This window comes from Cupressus sempervirens, chromosome 10 (genome assembly GCF_028749045.1).
Source record: "Cupressus sempervirens isolate cs-2001-9-10 chromosome 10, ASM2874904v1, whole genome shotgun sequence".
Classification (NCBI taxonomy): domain Eukaryota; kingdom Viridiplantae; phylum Streptophyta; class Pinopsida; order Cupressales; family Cupressaceae; genus Cupressus; species Cupressus sempervirens.
The window spans coordinates 639,243,556-639,262,479 of NC_143127.1; the positions used below are offsets into that span (position 1 = coordinate 639,243,556).

At 36.5% G+C, this 18,924-nt stretch overlaps 1 protein-coding gene and 1 long non-coding RNA gene across 2 annotated transcripts in view; one reads left to right on the forward strand and one right to left on the reverse strand.

Moving 5' to 3' along the window:
• LOC149535453 (zinc finger CCCH domain protein) overlaps positions 1-18,924 on the reverse strand; it is a 63,627-nt gene that overhangs the window by 43,006 nt on the left and 1,697 nt on the right. The window lies entirely within an intron of this gene.
• On the forward strand, positions 1,346-18,701 carry LOC149535455 (uncharacterized). The gene is made up of 2 exons (XR_016357034.1): positions 1,346-2,094; positions 16,011-18,701. It is a non-coding gene; the product is annotated as an uncharacterized LOC149535455 (long non-coding RNA).

The following is an 18,924-nucleotide window of genomic DNA, read 5'->3' on the forward strand; positions in this document are numbered from 1 at the left end:
TAGAGGCAACAATGCCAGATGTTTACCACCTACAGTAAAAGTAGTCTAATGCATGCTACTGTATAAGAGCTATAATAAATGCAAGGATATGCAATACAACATCAAAGAACTGCCATGTATTACATTAATATCAGTCAAAGTTTACATCCAGTAAACAATGATACCAAAGACAATGTTGATGCAAATGATCATGATGCCCTCTTCCATCTGAGGGGGTGCAACGTAAACGATCGCGACCACAACTACCTACACCTTGGCCACGTCAACTACCAACAACCTGATTAACATAAACAAAATTTCAGATAGCACATGATTCTACCAACACCAACAGAGAATATTGTGATAGAGACTTAGAGCTCATTGGTTTTCTACTATATTCGATTTGTATATGCTCGATTTATTTATGTTTAGTATTGAGCATATCAGTGAGATTCTCATATGGTTCTAGTCTATTATTCTACTAGATACAATCAACAGCTCAATCTGTGAATGAAATGTATGTGGCTTATTGATTGAAAGGTTTAATATCTTCGCTAATAAGTGAAAAATCTGTGTATTGTATTTGATAATTCAATAAAGGATCTATGACGAATTTTAGTATGCAGAGATAACAATATTATTGAGAGAATCTATGATGAGATTTTTATGGACATTTTTTGGTTGCAACTCCGTTGTGCTTGTCATGCTGAGCGCCACTATGTCATATGAATAATATCTCCCTTGTTAAGAGGGAGAATTGAAGTTCTGGTAGCAACAAGATATATTATTCATACCCGTGGTTTCTGTTATTGTACGAGCAGTTATCATCTTCATCGAAGATTCTATCTTGTAAGTGGTTGCTATATTATCCATTCTCTATGTACCTGGTTGACAGTAATGATGGTTATTGCTGGTCAAGTTTGTGGTTAAAATGAAATAAGCGGAAGGCCCATTTATTGTATGAAGTTTGTCGAGTTGTGTATTGAAGATTGTTGTCAATTATGTTCCTAATTGCTATCGGTGCTCATAAGTTCGTAACCACCCATTATTGTCATTCCCGCACACCTCTTCAGCTACTGATTGAACTCCTTGACGATATGAAATCAAGAAAGAGAGTAGTGATCTGTCCTTTTGGGTGGTTGTTCATCAGGTCTATGCAAATATAATATTCTGGGTGGAGAATATTGTAACACAGACTTAGGGCTCATTGGTTTTGTATTGTTTTCAATCTGCATATGATCGATTTATTGATGCTTTCTCATATCGCTTAGTATTGAGCATATCAGTGAGATTCTCAAATGGTTCTTGTTTATTACTCTACTAGATACAATCAAAAGCTCAGTTTGTGCATGAAATGTATGTGGCTTAACAACTGAAAGGTTTAGTATCTTCAATCATAAGTGAAAGTTCCTTGTATTGTAATTGAGAACTCAATAAAGGAACATTTTTTGGTTTTGTTGGCTGTTTTCCTCAAGGAGGGTGTTCTCAGGGTATCTCAGTGTTCTTATGTCTTTTGGTTTATCACTTAATTGCTGTATGCTATTGTAGTTCATGATATTTAAAAAAATCTGCCATAAAATGCCTCAATTATGTTTTCTTTGACATCTTTTGAAAACTTGACACGAGTTTCTTTTCTTGTTTTACAAGATGCTGGAGGAAAGGAGGTGGGCTGGATTTCGGATCAAAGGATTTAGAAGATGCAAGCAAGACCTTTCATTTACAAGATGTCAAGTAGAGATAATCAGGAATTTTAATTGCACTTCAGAAAAAAAACAAGATGATGGAGATCGAGATACAAGTCAAGGTGCAGATTCAAGATATCTAATTCTAAGTACAAGTTGTACAACGAAATGAACAGGTCAAAAGCTAAAGAAACCAATACAAACTTGAATTTCCTTCAGAACTCCAAGTTCAAGGTTCACATACATGAAGTACCTACATCACTTCTACAAGTTCAAAATCTTGACAATGAGAAGATTTCCAAGAGACAGAGAGAAGTCGTGAAGATGAAGTAGTTTGGGAAAACAAGCTATCACAATTGAAGACTTCAGAATATCGAGGGATATATTCTCATCACCAAAGAGATAATCAAGTCTATAGAACAAGCACGCTAAGGTAGTTTCCATTCATCTTCAACCAAACAGAATATCCCAATTGCACGAATCCAAGAGCATTCAATCAAATCATGCCAAGTACACATATGGAGTCCACCTAATATCTCTACCTAACCTATTTTATAATTGATCAATCAAAGCAAATTTTCTCATTTGCCTACAGGGTGATCTTTCATTGCAATTGGTCAAGCATTTAATGTTTGTATGTGTTAGTTGGATTAGAGTTTTTTTTACCATAATTGGCCCTTGATCTTCAAGTGGTCATGGCCCTCCATTGTATTTGAACAACTATAAAGGGCAAGGTCTTGTCATTTGTAAAAGAGGGGAGTTGCTGAAATTGTTGCTTTAATCCTAGCAAAGTAATTGCTAATTCATCGTTGGTCTTCATGGTGGATTACTTGTATTATATTGGAGTATCTCATGGTCTCTTCATTTCCTAACTCGGAGCAGATTCCATTTCATGTTGAGTAGCAGTAATTGAGAAGTTGAATGGAAGTAATTGTGAGTCAATCTTTGTGAGACCTGCTTAACCTGCACCGCTAATTGTTTATTGTAAGTGTGTCTTCTGTGGTCAATTGGAAGATTAATGAACTTAGACTATTGCTTGCATATTAATATGCATCTATCAATGGTGTTAATGGAATGGTAATACTTCGAACATCATACATTTACATTAGGAGATCACATTAGCTTGGTTAAGGTCGATGGCTAAAATGAGTCTAGCAAAGTCACAAAAACATTCACCATTCCTTTCATTCTATGAGTAGAATAGCCTTCTAGACACTTTCCCTTTGTAGTTTGTTTGGTTAGAAGAAGCTGAAGTAGTTGTTATCCATTAAATGAACAGCATAAGTCCCTTTGTGATACCAGCACATCACATCATTACAACCAAGTGAAAGTCCACAATTAGAAGGGAACTTTGGGGTTGTCTCATCTGAACACACAATTCATATACATTGTTTAGCGTATGAGCTTCCTTGTTAAAGAGAGAGTTGGACAGTTAGTGTTTATTTAGAATACTAAGTATTTGATTCTGCATGTTGAATTGATCATACAACTCACATCAATAAGTCTTCCAACAAAGGAAGTGGAATCGAGAAGCTGAAGCCATGATAATATGGACCTTACAAGGTATTGAATATGACCGGTGAGGTAGCATATGAGCTGGAACTTCCAGCTAACAACAAATTCATATGTTTTCCACATCTCATGTCCCAAGAAAGCTCTTGGACAACAAATCATACCTTCACAAGAGCTACCACCACTTGATGATGAGGGAATATTGATTCTTGAACCTAAGACTATCTTAGATGTGAGAGAAAAGAGGTTGAGAAACAAGGTTATTCCAGAGTATTTGGTCAAATGGAGGAAGCTACTAATACAAGATGCAACCTGGGAAGGTGTGGAGATATTTGAGCATCCAAATTTACAGTTACTTAAGGACAGGCAACATCATTGTCATGTCCCTAATTAATCAACGTTGTTTTGCAGCTAGTAATATTGTGTTTTCAATTCTTTATTAATAAATAATATTAACAAAATTTAAATACTATTATAGAAGTATTTAAATAAATTAATAATATTAGATAGTATTGCTCTATTTACGCTGAATTGTATAGAATTTGTATTTTCCTCCTGAGTCCAACCTGTTTCACCATCGCCAATTTATGGAGCAGAGTTCATGTGAAGGCATCACAAATTATTTGAGAATTTGGTGCGAGTACAAATTGCTTCTTGGAACACCGGCCTCAAGAGCAATACCAGGGAGTCAGGACTCCGGAGCTTCAAAAGGAAGGAAAGGACACACGCAAGAAGATAGCACAGCAGGAGGAGGCTTGCTGGAAGGTTTGATGTCACTTCAAGGCACCTAATTGCCACATATCAAGCAAGGTGGATCTGATGCCACAAGGAGGGGTGCATTGCATCAGCAATCAAGAGAGACATTGTGCAGAATAACTCATTGCTGGAGGATCAACAAATTGTATTGAATGCCCTATACCAGACTAATCATTGCTGGAGAGAGTATGTATAACAGACAAAATTGTGATTCAAATTCAAAGAATAGCTTGTTATAAGCTCTTACCCTGTCTTAGCATATTCGTCCTAAAAAAATTCTGTACCATTGACTGAATTTGCCAGTGCTTAACAAATCAGACATCATTGATTTGGGACTGTTCAAACACTATTTGCTGCTTATGGACTATGGTACTGTGTGTGCAAACTCTGATTGAATTTTCTAAGTTTAATATTTGACAACTGGGTATGCGAACTTGAATTTTCTGAGTGGGATATTTAACAAGCTCTGCACAGTAATGGAATATATCAAGCTACAACTCAATGTCAAAACTTAAATAATGTTTACGATGTGTGACAAGACAATCAGTGTAGTGCAGACGATTGTAGCTGGCTATCGATCTAGAATCCATATATTCCAGCATTGAGGTCCTTCAAGTGATGAATAAATCCCAGTATTCAGGAGTAGACTGCATCTGAAAGAAGTTGTGCCATAATATGTTATGTGGGGAGAAACCTCTTGAACCCCCTTCCCCCTCTTTGCTATGCTCTAGAGAAGATGCATATATCTGTCTTAAAAATGACCTAGTTTATGCATGCAAATGTTATATAAGTGTTCAATATAGAAGAATCAGCAACAATATGAAAGTGTTTTCTCCCAACCATTATAACATGCTTGACCGTTACAAAACAAACTAGTGCTGAACGAGGATAGGAAGAGAAAGTGCTGTTAGGCAAACTCAAAGTTGTGTTCTTAGGCAAACTCAATGTTGTGTTGCTTGACATCATGACAGTTATGCAATGAGATGTAGAGATTTTCCAACCTGAGTACCATTCTTGGCACCAAAATGTGTCAATATTCTAGCACTTTTGCGACACATTTTTCATGGACCAATTTCTTGATGGACCATGAAATGGACCTCTCTTCAAAAGTGTTTAGATGTTAAAATCCCTTGAGAATAAGCCCCAAGCAACCAGAACTGATTTCCTCAAAGGCCCCTCATGATCAAAAGTGATCCCCTAATCTTACTCTCATGTGAATGAAAGATGATTTTCTGAAGAAGGGTTGCCATGATGTTACTACCATGGAACATAGAATGGTCTCTCATCCCATGGTCTAGTTTTGGTAACACCACAACGTGGTCTACCAGCTACTTGAATGTCTTTCCTTGAGAGCAATAGCCCCAATTGATTCGATGTTCGCAACTGAATGCGGAAACCAATTTTTAATGACCATAAGACTCTTTTCACTACAGCAGAAATCCTCTTCTACCAAGATGGAATAATCAAAACCATGTTCATATTTATTAGTTAAGGAAGATTAGTGAATGGAAATCATAGTGGACCAGCATGTAGCCTTGTTGTGGTTGCTTTTGCCCCCTTCTTCAGAAGAATATAGATCCCAACAATGTCTGGATATGATATCCCTTCTACTACAATGATTGCGTATCATTCTACAAGGCCTAGCCTTGTTTGCCTAAATCAGCTTCTGCATACCTGGGAACCTGATCTCGCGTTAGAAGATTGTAGTGCATCCCGTGCTTGCATTCTGTACCTTGTTATATTTTGGATTCGAGAGATACTTTGTTAGTATCATAGATGTTAGATGTTATGCTGTTCAATTTGATCATATGATGTGACATGATGCTTTATGATGATATCTGGTTATTTTGTATTCGGACATATACTTTGTTTATGATTATATTAGGGACTTATTGGATTATTTATGCTTTGAATTGATGCTACAGTTATTTACGTCATTCTTGCTTTGGAATGTTTTATGACGCAGTGATAAACAGATTATTTTAATGTAATTAAATAAATGGTTATTAATGTGATTTAATGCATTTATCGCTTCAGCTATACTATTATATACAGATTATTTTAATGTAATTAAATAAATGGTTATTAATGTGATTTAATGCATTTATCGCTTCAGCTATACTATTATATGCAATTGCACTTGATCGTGTTGTTTAGTGTGCAGGATTTATATCCCCAATAGTGGCACATGGAGTTAGTGATTCGACTGTCCTTACCTAGCCAATGACATCCCTGTATGATCAACGTATCCTAATTAATTGATTAATTAAACCCTCTAGTGATTTAATAAATCCGGACTCACTTGCATTATGTGATTAGACCCATGAGCATGTCTGCGCATTTAGAGGTTCGCAACTGTCGCAAAAGTTATTAAGGAATATTGTGATTTAAAAGTTTTTGGGAAATTTATATCTAATTTAATTATTTTAATTCCCCGCATCTTTGCCGCAGTTGAATTTCATCTAATTGGAATTGCCCGAATTTGTCTGGGTTAAAAAGGGTTGTTTTAGTGAGCCAATTAATTTCCTAATATTATATTTCACTTTTAAAAGTGAATATATAGCCCAAAAGGGAATTATTTTCTCACTTCTCAATTGCGAAATAGGAATTTGGAGAGCAAATTCCAAAATTCTCTTTGAAGGATTTACCGTTTTGTTCACTGTAAGAGCTATGGGCGTGGGATCGTCACAACGTTGAGCTTGTTGGATCCAACTTGGGGAGACCTTCATTTTGCCAAGATTTTCGGCAGTGATTGTGGAGCGATTATTTTATTGCACACGTCCCTGGTTTAGCCCTTTTGGCTGCAAGGTAGGGCTCTCCCATTTATTTGTTTTCGCTCTGTTTTGGGGTCTATTTTGTAAAGTTTCTGCACTTTCTATGACTGAATATCGACTAGATTCTATCTTCTTTTTCTCCTTGTGATTTGCTGAGAATAACTTCAAAGTATTGCCTTCAATTGAATTAGAAATGTAATTCAGAATTCTGTCTTTTAATTCTGCAATTTGTATGTGGGCAGTAATGAGTAAGAAGCAGACTTGTCTTTGTTCTTGTGTGCACTTAGACTTCATCCTTACCCTCTATAAGTATAGGAATCAAGGGACATGTCCTTAGAAAGGACATGTCTCTTCCAAAGTTATTTGCCTAACCTCTAGAAGTCAGCGACTTTCCAAGAATAATTAAGTTTAATTACAAACATAAACAATGGAGTTTAGATTAGTCTTAAACCAAAACCTAAGGATAGACGCCGATCTTATAAAGGGAACAATGCAAAGACTTAGTGCTACAGTTATCATGCTATCTCAAATCAGATTGATCTGTTATCAGATCAGTATGCTAACAAGTTACAAAATTAACACTCCCTCTTAACTTGATAATTATGCTAAGAGATATCATATCTAGCAACATCAATAAAGATGAACAAGCAAGAATTGATACTCTATATCTATCTAAATCTCCTTAGCATGTGGTATCATAGAACACATGATACAATGTCATATTACTAAACCTGTAGTATGAAAAATCACTGCTACTAGTGATAACAGTATTGCAAAGAATACAATGTACAAGATAAATCTGAAGAGTGATTTAAATTCTTCATTTATCCAAGTTGTGACTCATAGATACTGGTATTTCTATATCACGACATGATCATGAGTTTAAGATCTACCAAAATACAGGATAAACCCGGAGAATAATAAAATTCTTCCTTTATCCAAATTGTGACTTATTGACATAGCAATGTCAACATCACAATATGATCTTGAACTCATCTAGATCTTACAATAGAACTCTATGGTTTAGCACATTATCTAAGAAATTGTCACCTCTCACAATGTCTTTTATACAAGTGTTCATTATCTCAGAGATCGTCACCTCTTAAATAATGAATACAAATGGTGGAGCCCATAACAATCAATAGACTGACAAATAAAATTATTTTATTAATAGTTTAAAGGATGCAAATGGATTACAATTCAAACATACCAAGTCTTCTCCTTAAGTGGTCTATCTTCACTCTAGATAGAGGTTTGGTGAATATGTCTGTTGTCTGATCTGCAGTGCAAATGTATTATGATTTTACAGAATTCTTGTCTACCATATCTCTTACATAATGCTAAGGAATTTCAATATGCTTGGACTTGTCATGAAAAACTGGATTCACCGAAAGCTTGATGGAACTCTAATTATCACAATGAATAATCATAGGATTCATGGCTTGCCCAAATAATCCCACAAGTAACTTCCTTAGCCAAACTGCTTCTCGAGGGGCCATTGTTGCTGCAATGTATTTGGCTTCTGTGGAGCTTTGAGCTACTAAAGACTGTTTTCTGCATATCCAAGATATCATTGTTGATCATAAACACAATGATCCTAAACTGAAACAGCATCCTAAAGTTCTTTTCCTGTCTTTAACACTTCCACCCCAATGTGAGTCAGTGAATCCATATAAATCTAAGCCAACCTTCTCGTATTTGAGTCCAAAATTAAGAGTGCCTTGTAAGTATCTCATAATGTGTTTAACTGCAACTAGGTGAATCTCCTTTGGCTCACACATAAACTGGCTCAAGGCATTAATAGCATAGCAAATATCAGGTCTTGTATTTACTAAGTACATAAGGGACCCAATCATCTGTCTGTAGAGAGTAGAATCTATGAAGGTGATTCTGTTGCTGCTTCTTTAAGTTTATGTAGAGTAGTCTCCATTGGAGAAGACATAGACTTGCAATTCCACATTTCAAATCTCTTCAAAATGTCTGATGTATACTTCCCTTGATTAAGTATGATACAGCCAGAATTCTGTCGTACTTCCAGTCCTAAGAAGTAATGAAGGAGCCTCAAGTCTTTCATCTTGAATTCTCTAGTTAGATCTTTCTTGCATTGATCTATAAGATGATCATCACCTATTATAAGTAAATCATCAACATACAATATCAGAATTACCATATCATCTTTATCTCTTTTATAATATAAATTTGGATCGGCTTCATTCTTGGAGAATCCTAAGCCGGTGAAATACTTATCAATTCTTTCATACTAGGCCCTTGTAGCCTACTTAAGCCCATAGAGAGCCTTCTTGAGCCTGCAAACAAAAACGTTAGGATCATGAGTTTCAAATTCTTCAAGTTGCTCTAGATATACTTCTTCTGTAATTTTTCCATTTAGGAATGTTATTTTTACATCCATCTAATGTACTTTCCATCCCTTTGATGTTGTAATTGTTAGGACTGCTCTTACGGAGGTATATCTAGCAACAGGAGCAAAGGTTTCTTCATAATCAATCCCTTCTTTCTGAGAAAACCCTCTGGCTACAAATCTAGCTTTATACTTCTCAATGCTACCGTCAGCAACATGCTTTATTTTAAATATCCACTTGGAAGAAACAACAGATTTTCCTTTAGGTCTTGGAACAATTTCCTAAACATCATTCTTCATAATAGATTGGTATTCTTCTATCATTGTTTCATTCCAAGTTGTATGTTTAATAGCATCTGAAGGATTGATTGGTTCTGTTTTGAACAAATCATTCATGTTTGTTGTATAACTAGAAAATCTTTTAAGTCTTCTGCTTTCTCTAACTGTTCCAGAAGGTGTAGCAAAGTCTTGTGCTTCCTCTACTGTTTTGATGGCCCACAGTGGTTTTTTCTTTAAATTTTGAATTTCTTCAAGATTTAGATTTTGTATTTCGTCTTCAATTTCTTCTAAGTTCTCCCTTTGAGACTCAGACTCAGTATTTCTTTCAAAACTAGGTAAAGAGAAGGTTCTTCAAAACTTAGGGCTCTTTTGAATGCTAGATCTTCTTCAAAAATTACATCCCTACTAAGTTCAATAGTTTTCAATCCGAGTATGAAAATCCTATATGCCTTAGATGTTTCAGTATACCCTACAAAAATACCTTTCCTCTCAAAGGGTTCTAACTTGGTTCTCTTTTCTTTTGGAATATGGATATATATAGGGCACCCAAAAATCCTAAGATGACTTATATTGGGTTTAACCTTAGTAAAGACTTCTTCTGGAGTTTTATCTCTAAGGCAAGAGTGAGGGCTTTTGTTTTGAATATAAACAACAATACAAGAGGCTTCCACCCAAAGATAATATTCTAGATTTTGATCAAATATCATAGCTCTAGCAGCTTCTATAATTATTCTATTCTTTCTTTCTGCTACCCCATTTTGTTCTGGATTATAAGGAACGGTGTATTCCCTCTTAATTCCTATTTCTTTACAAAACCTTTTAAACAAATCTGAGGTGTATTCCCCTCCATTATCAGTTCTAAGAGTTTTAATTTTATGTCCTCATAATTTTTCAATTAATGTTTTGAATTCTTTAAATCTCTTTAGGATTTCTTCTGATTCTTTGCATTTTAAAAAGTAAATCCATGTTTTCCTAGAGAAGTCATCTATGAACAAAATATAGTACCAGAATCCTCCAAGAGAAGGAACAGACATAGGTCCACATAAATCTGAATGAATTAATTCTAAAACATTATTTGTTTTTCTAGTGCTATCATGAAATGGACTTCTGATGTTCTTACTCGGTACGCACCCTTTGCATATGCTTAAGTGGTCTTTATTGAGTTTAGGTAAAACAATAAACATCTTCTCCATAGTTGATAAGGTTTTGAAGTTTAGATGCTCTAATCTTCTGTGCCAAATTTCATTTATGTCTTCTGCTTCATGAATTAAGGCTTGAATAGGTCGACTAGAATCTGAATTCAATTCATACAAATATCCTTTTCTCTGACCAATCAACTTTGCTTGCTTGATTGAGGAGTTCTTTGCCCAAATTATTACTTTGTCGTCCACAAATGCAACATTGTGCCCATCATCTTCAAGTGTTGTAATTGAGATTAGATTTCTTTTAATTCTTGTTACGTAAAGTACACCTTTGAGAAGAAGAGAATTTCCAGATTTTAGTTTCAAGATGCAATTTCCAATTCCTTCGACGAGATGTGTTGAATTATCACCAATGGTAACTTCACCATTGACCTTTTCTGAAATAGAGTCTAGTGCTTCTTTGTATCCTATTATATGTTTAGAAGATCCACTATCAATTACCCATGCTTTATTTGAGATTTCATTTGATAGTGACGAATATAATACACAATTCTTAGGATCATAATTATCTTCTTCCCTAGTAACATTTGTACAGTTCACTTGTTGTTTAGAATTCTCAAGACAATTAGATTTGTAGTGTCCAAACTTTTCACATTTGAAACACTTTATTTTGGATAGATCTTTATTGGGTTTTCCATTCTTTTGATTTCCCTTTTTCTTCTTGAAATGCTTCTTCTTGCCATTATAAGAGTTTGTATTAAGAACATGAAGTTCTTCATCCTCTGTTTTCAATTTCCCTCCTTTCTTTAATTTTTTGGATTCTTCTTGAAGACAATCACCCTTAAGTCTGTTTTAAGTCAGGAAGTTTATCTCTAGCACTTATTCCCTGTGTAAAAGTTTCCCATGAATCTAGTAATCCATCTATTACCATTAGTGTTAGTTATGTGTCACTAATAATGGTTCCTATACTTAATAGTTCATCTCTAATGCCTGCAACCCTTAGAAAGTAAGAATTCATTGATTCTCCTTTCTTTATTTGAATGTGATTTAGTTGTCTTTCAATGCGAGAACCCTAGTTGCATTATTGACCTCATATGCATTTAGTAATGTATTCATCATATCAAATGTTGTCTAATGTTTTGTAAGCATGGGTACGATATCATTTTTTACTCCATCTAATATGATTTGAATTGCTTTCCTATTTCCTTTGCTCCAGATAGATTTATGAGGTTCAACTGGAGGTTGTTTGGATGCTTTATCAACAAATTATTTTAAATCATTCTCTTCAAGAATCATCATGATTCTGAATTTCTAGGCTTCAAAGTGTTCTTGCCCATCAAACCTGTTCTCGGGTCTGATTGTGTATGCCATTGAAGATAGGAGATAGTTGCTAGATATATATAAAGTCTGATTACTGAATTTTGTAGAGCCTAGGTTCGACTACCAGAGCTCTGATACCATGTAAAGTTTCTGCAATTTCTATGACTGAATATAGACTAGATTCTATCTTCTTCTTCTCCTTGTGATTTGCTGAGAATAACTTCAAAGTATTGCCTTCAATTGAATTAGAAATGTAATTCAGAATTCTGTCTTTTAATTCTGCAATTCTTATGTGGGCAGTAATGACTAAGGAGCAGATTTGTCTTTGTTGTGTGCACTTAGACTTCATCCTTACCCTCTATAAGTATAGGAATCAAGGGACATGACCTTAGAAAGGGCATGTCTCTTCCAAAGTTATTTGCCTAACCTCTAGAAGTTGGCGACTTTCCAAGAATAATTAAGTTTAATCACAAACATAAACAATGGAGTTTGGATTAGTCTTAAACCAAAACCTAAGGATATACTTCGATCTTATAAAGGGAACAATGCAAAGACTTAGTCCTACACTTATCATGCTATCTCAAATTGGATCGATCTACTATCAGATCAGTATGCTAACAAGTTACAAAATTAACATATTGTTGGTAGTAACACATTTGGAGGCTGAGAACTAATGTTCCCCTCTGTTTCTGCATGCTAGGTGGGTACAAGAGTTTGTCCCTTTTTGGACTTAAGGGTTTGGGGTTTCGTGTTGTTATGCTGGCCATTTTTGCATACGGACTCCGAACCCATATTCTATTTGATTTGTGATTTTTATACCCAATGACATAATGGGTTTTAATTTCAAGGTTTTTGTCATTTTTTTCCGCCTCGATTTGAATGCCGCCTGGTTTTCTCAGGTTTTCTTGGCATGGAGGTTGCCTGTGGATCCAGATTATCCGTAGGGATATTTATCCAACCCTTGATGTATTTTTGTAGCCTTGGGATTCGTGTTGAATTTGTACTCCCGAACATAGGCCAGTTGAGTGATTTGTTTTATTTGTATTTTATATGTTTCTCACCCAACCCTTGTTGGTTATGATCTTCGTGTAGTTGGTGTGCCCGTGAGCATGCACTAGTCGAGCTCTTGCAAGGCCCGAACTCCCAGTTGATATCGGTGGATTTATGTTCATTTGGGGGTTGGGTTGGGAAACTACATTACCTGCGAGCACTCATCATGTGATGACCATGGGTATGTAGGGTAGACGTGTGGAGTGGCTTCTCTCGTGTACCCAGGCTCGGAAGTGGCTGACAAGGTAATGTAAAGAGGTTTTCAAAAAGTGATAACCAAAATTAACAAAAGGAAAAGAAATAAACTTAATGAATGATAAGATTAAGGAACACCTGGCCTCCCGAGGGAGTTGATCGAAGGTGTGTGTCTAGCCTCCTGAGGGAGTTGATCGACGGCACAGTATTTGTCCTCCTGCAGGAGTTGATTGAAGATACATTCTGAGTCTGGCCTCGCGAGGGAGTTAATTGAAGGTTCAAAGTACTTGTGCTACCCGATGGCAAGTAATAACACTCCACTAGAGTCCCTGCATAGTTATCCTTAGTGAGTCTGACCAGTGACCTATTGTACTGCATTATCTTATGGATCATATAGACATTTTGTATCATGTTATTGATTGGCGTGTGTGTTAGCCATGGGTGATTGTCTTTAGTGATTGTAGTTGGATCACTATCTCCATCAGCACAGCAGGAGTGGGCCGAAGGGTTCCACGTGGTTGGGAGGCATAGCTACCTTTGCCATTGTTGGAGACCGGCATACAGAGTTGGCCTTTCTCCATGTTCAGTGTTGGAGTTGGATTCTCATATGGTTCTTTGTTTCTTCCAAAGTATGTTTCCATGTGATTTATGCTATTTTGGTTTATAGAGATAGTTGGTTTATGCTTATGTATGTTACTGTGATGCTATTTTTCCGCATGATTACTAGATGCTATGGATTATATGATTAGCTAGTTGATTCATCCTTTCTAGCATGCTTATTTGTTTTACATTCATTCGAGTGTTCAAGCCTTGATATTTGTGGATCTGGTACTCCCCAGTGTGGAGGAATTATTCAGCTTTACATTTCTAGCTTTGCTTTTCCTTTTTGTTGATGTTGAACCTCTCGTCAGAGAGGGGAGTCCTCGCTCAAGAAAACCTTTCTCTTACGCAGAGCGCGATGAATGCTTGCGCATGATTGTCGCGCAAAGCTAGGCATTCTCTAGCATAAGCCTTGGTCTTCGTTGCTAAGAGTCTGCCGGCTAGTTTTGGCGTTCCCTAGCGCAGGAAGTGCGTTCTCTCATGCGAGAAAGCAGTTTCTCACGTGTAGCGAGGTACTTCCTCGCGCGAAGAGCCCTCACGCGAACCTGCAAGGTTGTGTTTCCTCGTGTGAACCTGCAGGGTTGTGTTTCCTCGCATGAAAAACTAGGGATACTTCCACTTGTTTTCAGGAAACATGTTTAGGTGTTTTGAGTACCCTTCAGGGTTGCACACCTTCCTAGGCTTTGACAGATCAGAGATTCTAGTTTTCGTAATTGTTAAACTTTCATAGTTGGTTTTGGTCGTGTTGGTAAGTGGTGACACTTGGAGATCCGTTGGATATCTGGATTGCTTGGTTAAGTATTCCATTGTGATCTTTTGATCGATTGCATGTTGATGTTGTATAGGCTTTTATCTATCCTTGTTCCAAGGATCTTGTTGGTCCATACGTTGATCCAATCATTTAGTGAGATCCAGTTGGTCCAACAGTTTGCACCAGTACCAATTTGTCTATTCTCAAGGGTTCCATGGACAGCTTCGGGGTTGGGGAGTAGGGCATAACCGCTAAGGCGGATGCCATAGCCCTTACAATAATAGAACCTAGAATTTTATGGGGGGCCCTAGCCTAGCCTAGAATTTTATGGTAGGGTATGGTTTATGCCCATTTTTTTATAGGCGGGCCCAATGAATAAGGGCGGACATTGTCTGGGCCAAGAGTCATAGCAAGTTGTTGTTCCCGTTTCCATGGGATCAATCCAGTTGTTGATACCGGCAAGACCCAACCAGTATCAATTTTGAGAAAGTAAGTTTTCTTTTATTGATCAAAATGGGATAGATTTGTGGATCTATTTATACTAGTTAGTGGATTAACGGTAATGCAGATCAAAATCCATTTGAGAAAGATTGAGTGTGCATAAGCACCCGTTGAACCAATAGCTCGGGGCCCCCTGGTGGGGATAACAGCACAGTGGCAATCGCAACAGCAGTAGCACTGCAACAGGAACAGGGCAGGGCATTACAAAGATGATTTACGTTTCCCTTGTATGTTATCTTGCTTTTGCTCTTGTTCACCCGTGCATGAGGGTATTCAATGATGTGAACACAATTGTGTCCAATACAGAGGATTGTTGAGCCATCATGAGAGTTATCAATTTGTAATTATATAATAATAGAAAACAATTTAACCTGAATGACTATATAATCTACAAGCAATTGATTGTTATTGGATAGTGTTGATTTAGCTATCTCGCTAACCTAATTTATGAGATAATAATATGTTGTTTTTATCATGGTTTTCAAAGTCTGAGCACTCTCTGAGTTGTCAAGTACTCTATTTTTTTGGCTGGGCAAGTTTTTAGAAGTTTAGCTCTTGCATTTTTATAGGTGCAAAAAACACATGGGTAAAGATCTTGGCATGGGTAAAACATTGGTTAAAATGCATTTTTCACTTGTTGTTTTTGCTATAAAACCTTGCATTTTCTCTTTTGAGATGTCAATTTTTATTTTAAAACATTTTGTAATTGAGTTTTATTAAAAAACCATGTTTCCTTAAGAGATTTTAATGTTTAGTTCTTTCTAAGTTGCCAAGTTTTTGTTGAGTATTTGCCAAGTTTTTGTTGAGTACTTGCCAAGTTTTTCCGAGTTGTAAATTTTAACCTTGCCAATTACTCTCCAAGTCCAAGCATGCAAACTATGGTTTTTATTTTATATAGAATTGGGTAGCCAGATGGTAAATTTATGTTGAAGCAAGAATAGCAAGTTTATAAGGGGCTAAGTATGTATTTTAAATCAACTGTATTTATAATGTTTCATGATGCATTGATTGTATAAATAATAGTTTTTAATTTTCTACTGATTAATTGTGACTTCTGAGCTGTTGCAGGTGAACTGTTTTTGAAATCAATGCCTCAACCTCTGCATGCAGACCTATGCTTCGGCAGAAGCTTGGAGTGGAATGAGAGGCAATTGAAAGAGATGCATGCCCCCCTGCCGGGCGGATTCCCATGCTATAGTTGGACTCGACCCAGCTGCCCGTAGGGTGCATTGAATCTGCTGCATCTGGATCTGAAGTTATTGGGCGGGTAAGCCGCGGAACAGTCAAGTGGATGGAGTAGCTCGACTCGAGAAAAACGACCACACCTTCAAACAAATGCTTCTCCTCTACATGCACACTACTGATTGATTTCCGCTGCCCGGGGCTCGAGCTGCCTATTAACCTGCTGACCAAACCTTCTCTTGTAAGTGTTGGTGGTGGAATGGTGTAATTGTTTAATTTATCCTTCAGCTACAGTCTTTCATGATGAGATTTAACATATGCAAGCATTCCAGGTTACACCAATGGAGACAGAGAGAGAGAGAGAGAGAACGAGAGAGAAAGGATTGGCAGTGATCCAAGTGGACCAAAAAATTTTGAAAATTACAGTCTCAGAATCTCACAAAAGCCACATCAATGCGTAAAATTCACTGACATGATCTTGACAAAATTTGAACTATCAGGCATTCAAAAGGATGAATATTTGATTGTCTCAAATTCAAGCAAAAACAATGACAAGTTGTAGTGCTCGTCACACTGATTCCGGAACTATATTCGATTTCAAAAAAGGATTTTGTATTTGAAAGTTACGGCTGGTTAAAGTTGCCAAAAAGAATGGTTTGACCAGGTCAAATGATGACATCAGCATGATGTGGCAGCATACTTGGCACTGACATGACAGGTAAAGTTAGGTTCTAGCCACTGAAAAGACATGTAGCACCTTGTGGCATGTTGACTTCAGTAGTATTAGATCAAAATGAAGAAGCGATTTGACCCTTTGACCTCTCTTCTACTAATTTTTCTCTCCACCAACACGCCATACATTCAAATTGGTATGATTTGAGTGCACAATTTATTTAAACAGTCATATCAAAATAATCAGTGCTCACAAAAACCAAAGTTATGGTTGGAGGATCTGCAAAACACTTGCGTTGTAAAATAATGTGGCCGAGTAGTACTTAAACTAATACTTAAACTAAGTTAGGCAGCTGTATAAAGCAAAAAAGGTGGGGTGACGGTTTTATCTGTCAACCTCCCATATACATTTTTATCTCCTCTGCGATCAAGCCACTGCATGGTTTTCCGGATTTAGCCGGATACTTTTTATTTTATTCTATGTTTGTAGGACCCCAATAACTAGAAAACTTAAGAGTCATCCCAAAGATTATATTTTAAGGCTTGATTAAAATATAAGTCATATATTTTAAGGGGTCAAATTTCATATGCTATTTAAAGGGTTTTTCAAAGTTATACTTTAAATTTGGGAGATAAGGGTTAGATTTTCAAATCATATGGTTGTTAGCCATATTGGTAAGCATTGTGTATTAAAGGGGGTGAAGTAGTAGTGGTTGGAGAGAACTAAAAAACAAAAATCGAGGCAGGTCTGAATGCTCTTGGAGAAATAATTCTAAGTGTGACCATTTCGGAGGAGAATAATTACAAGGTGTTATTCTACATCAGAAATGTAAAAGTGAGAGAGATTGCAAGGATTTTGTTTGCAGGCTTTGGAGCTTGGATTTTTGTAAGAAGGCAAATTCGCTTGGTAACTTCAGTAAGCAGTCCAACATTGACAAGCAGACCCAAAGACAGTGTCCACTTAGACGAACTCATTATCAACCTGTGTGTGATCCTTCTATCTTCTGTCTCATCATTCTTCTCTCTTGTCTTACATTCTCTTTAATTTCTTTTTCAGTATTTTAGGTTCTAATTACAACATTGTAGTAATTATTCATTTTCCTCAAGTTCTGTAAAAGTTTTATGAACTTGGTTTGTGATTCTAACGGTTTATGAACATTTACACAATTCAACTTTACAATCAGGCTAAATCTGCAATTTAAATTGAATACAAATTATTTTGTAAAACCACTAAATACAGATCAAGTGCTATCAGAGCAGTTTTGCAGGAAATTGTGGAGTGAACGTTTAAAAAGGTTAAAAACTGAAACATGGAGAAGGTGCTCTTACAAAGTTCAATCCTGAGATTGGGAAACAAAGAACCTTTTCACCAAAAATGTCAGAGATTGCAACTGAACATGAATCTCCACAGCTCAATGAACGGGATTTTCCGAAAGCCTTCCTTTACATGAAATCTATGGTGGAAGTGCTTTTCCAAGAGAGGCAGGAGTGACGGAGGAGAAAGGAAGGCAAGGATAGAAAGGAGGAAGTTGAATCCTCGTTGAAAGATGACAACGATAAAGGAGCAGGAGGTGGTCATGACCTTCCTGAACCTCCATCCCCATCTTTATCCTCTTCATCTTCTTCGTCTACTTCTAAAAACAAAAACCTGTGCAAAATCCTTCACTAAAACTGGATGTTAATTTTGGGTCGTCTATATATAACAGTTAATTGGATGCAAAAAAATTGGATAACTGGTCTAAGCAGATCGAAGTGTATTGTTCTAAGCAGATCGAAGTGTATTGCAGGGTTCAATAGATCTTGGATGATTCTTCCAAAATCCAGCTAGCTACTCTTCAAATGGGAAGCAATGCATTGGTTTGGTGGGAGACTAAGATTCAAGATGATCATGCTACGCACAGTAAAATCATGTCATCTTGAGATGAATTTACCTCTTCTTTAAAGAAACGGTTTTATCCTTTGAGTTATATGTGTTGTGGGGTTCTGGGCTTATATGGGGTTGCTTGACTTTTATCAGTGAATATGCATTATTCCCTAACGGTTGTTATTGGTGCTATAAAAATCATTTGCACAATCTTTGGAGGTTGTATTCACTTTAGGTAGTTGTTGAATTTGGCATAGCAAAAGTGTCGTCGATTTAAATTTTGCAGTCAATATCTTTCGAATTGTT